The 4,032-nt window shown below is 40.3% G+C and overlaps 1 protein-coding gene across 1 annotated transcript in view; it reads left to right on the top strand.

The window, feature by feature from the left end:
* Positions 1–4,032, top strand: part of AIG1 (androgen-induced 1) — a 442,952-nt gene that overhangs the window by 121,695 nt on the left and 317,225 nt on the right. The window lies entirely within an intron of this gene.

Genomic DNA, 4,032 nt, shown 5'->3' with positions numbered 1-4,032 from the left:
GGCATCAGGATTGGAGGAAGACTCATTAACAACCTGCGATATGCAGACGATACAATCTTGCTTGCTGAAAGTGAAGAGAACTTAAAACATTTACTGATGAAGATCGAGGAGTACAGCCTTCAGTATGGATTACACATCAATCTAAAGAAAACAAAAATCCTACCCACTGGACCAATAAACAACATTCTTATCAACAGAGAAAAGATTGAAGTTGTCAAGGACTTCATTCTTCTTGGTTCAACTATCAATAATCATGGAAGCAGCAGTCAAGAAACCAAATGATGTATTGCATTAAGCAAATCTGCTGCACAAGACCTTTTGAAAGTGTTGAAGAGCAAAGATGTCAACTTAAGGAGTAAGTTGCGCCTTACAGAAGCCATGGTATTTTAAATAACCTCATATGCATGCAATAGCTGGACAGTAAACAAGGAAGACCATAGAATAATTGATGCCTTTGAGTTATGGTGTTGAAGAAGAATATTGAAAATGCCAAGGGCTGCTAGAAGAGCCAATAGATCTGTTTTGGAATGGCGCAGCTAGAGTGCTTATTGGATGCCAAGATGGCCAAACTTTGTCTCTCATACTTCAAACATATTGTCAGGAGGGACCAGTCGCTGGAGAAGGATATCATGTTTGGAAGGTGGAGGGTCAGAGAAAAAGAGGAAGACCACAGTGACATGGATTGGCCAAGTGGCAGCGTCGATGGGCTCAAACGTGGCAACAGTAGTGAGGTTGGCCTAGGATCGGGCAGTGTTTTGTTCTGTGCATACCAACTCAATAGCACCTAACAACAACAACAACAGTTGTTTGGTTTTTTTTTACATTGTTATGAAAACTAGATACGGTGAAACTCTATATTAGCCAAGAAAGGCGTATTGTCCATTTGGTCTTTGACAATACCAGTTTTAATGTACCTCTCACCAGTATCATCATAAACAGGTATCTAAACCTGACATCTGAAGAAGTGATTTCTTACACAACTAAGTGGTTTATGTCTCATCTCTGAAATTGCATACAACATTTATCAGAGTGACTCTTGATGTAGACCAGTAAGTTCAAACTGCAGACCACCATGGTCTGTGAGTGACTTTTCCCTTTAATAGTCCTCCCATAAGTTCCAGAGAATTATCATACCTTTTGCATCACTGCTTCCTCTTAGACAAAAATGGTCTAGGAAAACTCAGACAGTGAAGGTATCTTTGTCCTATATTTATATTCACAAGTAACAATCTATATTTGAATTTTGAGTTTAAGGAACAGCAGGATTGTTCTTCAGTAATGTTAACTATGAGGTGGTGGTTGTTTTAAAATGCTGTCAAGTCAGTTCTGAGGCATACTGACACTATTTGGGGTTTCCGAGGAGTGGCTGTTGAGTTCGAACTGCCCACCTTGCAGTTCAAATTGACCTGGCAGTCTAGTGCTTATCCTGCATTGCCACTCCAGGACTCCAATCATGAGTTACATACTATAAAATAGTCGTACAATTTTTGTCCCCAAAAATATACACACATGTACACCAGGACTCGGGATCTTAGGTACGTCCCTCTTTGGGTGACAGAGACAAGATGCAATGCTACTTGTTGATTAAAAAAAAAAAAGAAAAAAGAAAAACCTTTTTTCCCATTGCTTCTCTGCATCTCTTTTCCCCTTCATCCCTCTACCACAACCATGTCTTTCTATGTAGAAAGAGAACCAGTGATTTACTGTGTGGATATTCGTGAAATTACAGCCATGCAGTGGGTGTTTTGAGGTGCTTCTTACCTGTTTTAGTGGGAACAAAGTGAGCTGTGTTACATAAGTTGATAGAAAAGTAACATTTTGTCCTCCAAGAACAGAGCTAGTGGACTTTCTAGCAACACAAACTTCCTTAATGTTGTTTTGTACCTGTGTAATTACCGTGCAAATGGTGGCCTTACTGCACTTCAGGGAGTACTGAATAGGATTTTCCTTCATGGAATGGTTTTATAGCACTGCCAGGAACAAAGTGCAGGTATAATTGTGCCTATAGATAGGGATGTGACCTAGAGAAGTGAGTCGACTTGAGGGAAGGTAAGAGAGGGACATGGGGAAGGAGAGGGAGAGCAAGTGCATAGATAGAGGCCACAGTTCACTTGTAACCCGACTACCCAGTTCACTGTGTCCTTAGCTCCTCAGAAGAGCAAATTTACAAAACATTTCTCCCAACAGAAGGTCCCTTTATCCTGTAAGGTAGGTCTGTATTTGATTTACACATAGGAACAAACATGTACAGAGTTTGGGCTGCACTGGTAATCTTGGATGTGACGTTAGGTAAATGAAAGCACTTGTCACCTGAGAACTGAATGGCGGTGGTGTTGGTTGTGTGTGGTGGAGTTGGTTCCGACTCACAGTGACCCTGTATGGGATTTCCAAGGCTGTAAATCTTTACAGGAGCAGAAGGTCTCATCTTTCTCCCATGGAACCACTGGTAGTTTTGAACTGCTGACCTTGAGATTAGCAGCCCAATTTGAAGCCACTATGCTATCAGAATTCCTTTAATTCAGAATTGAAAGAACACTTCAATCCTAATCTGTTTTTATGTTTTTCTTGTCCCATACTACTGTCTTTACAGAGGGGAGAGGGAAACGGGATGTGGTATAAGAAAGAATCCTTATTATGATCAATAGTGCCCTCATGTTTTCAGGCATGATGGAGGGCGTTTCTGCTTCTGCTGTTATCACCTCACCCCTTCAGCTTCAGGAGATCCTCACCCGAATCTTGCCTTAAAAACCAACTACAAAACAAAAATGACTGCTTTCATACAAGCACGAAATAAACAAAAGAAACCTCAAATTTCTGATGTCTAGAGAGGGTTGTAATAGCAAGCTCCTGCCCGGGGCGTCAATGTAACAATAGAAAACAAAATTAGCATCAAGTCAATAAAAGAATGAGGACCCCAGATTCATAGATACACTAACATTTTTGCCTGAATATTCAAAAAAGCTACTTGCATTCCTCTCTCCCTCCCACACACCATTTACCTCAGAGTCCCAGTGAAGACAGGCATACCCAGGAGGCTTTGTTGCTGCTGTTTTGGGTTCACAGCTCCTGTAAGAGGAGTTCCATTACACACCCTAAGGCCTCCTTTCTCTGTTGCCCTTCCCACAGTAGCAAAACCCACAAATAACACAACAGCCTCAAAAATCTAATAAAAGCTAAGTTCTATTACATGCTCATGGGAGCCAGGCATGATGGTAAGGGCATTGCTCAGGGAATTTATTGAATGCTCAGGTATTGCCATCACTCCCATTACACCCAGGTGCATCTGCTTTACTGTTTTACAGATAGGTTTCGTTTTACAGATAGCTTGCCAGAGGCCACATGATGAGTAAGTGGTATAACCAGGATTTAAATTTAAGACATTCTAATGGAGAGTCTGCTCTTAGCAGCTACTCCTTACATTTTTGGCAGAGCGAGTTTAGCATTGCTTTTCCATCATTCACCTACAATACTTATTGTATGCATTAACATTATACCTACAACAAAGCCTGTTGTGAATGTCTGTTATCAAAGGGGCCCCAAACTCGTCAGAATGAAATTCTGCCTAGTGTGTCACTATCCCCATGACCAGTTGCAAATTAGACCATTGTGATCCATAGGGTATTCTTTGGCTGATTTTCAAAGGAGATTACCAGGTCTTTCTTTGTAGTCCTTCTTAGTCTAGAAACTTTACTGAAATCTTTTCAGTATCATAGGAAAATGCAAGCCTCCACTGAGAGACAGAGATGGTTGCACATGAGGTGAACTGTCCAGGAATAAAACTTAGGACTCTTACATGAAAGGGGAGAATTCTATCTCTGAACTACCAATGCTCCCACATACAGTTTAACTGACAAATGTTGTTTCTTTGAGCAGAATTTATTAAAATAATCTGGATGAAAGAATCACTGCTTTATCTTTTTTCTTGAGACGTTTTAACAAAAGACTTCATTCATATGTGCTTTTTGTTTTTCCTTTTTTAAAAATGTTTTATTGTGAATTATGTGATAGTTTACATGGGAAACACTAGTTTTA

Source organism: Chrysochloris asiatica, unplaced genomic scaffold, assembly GCF_000296735.1.
Source record: "Chrysochloris asiatica unplaced genomic scaffold, ChrAsi1.0 scaffold00013, whole genome shotgun sequence".
Taxonomy (NCBI): Eukaryota; Metazoa; Chordata; class Mammalia; order Afrosoricida; family Chrysochloridae; genus Chrysochloris; species Chrysochloris asiatica.
This window is presented reverse-complemented; position numbering and strand designations above follow the sequence as displayed.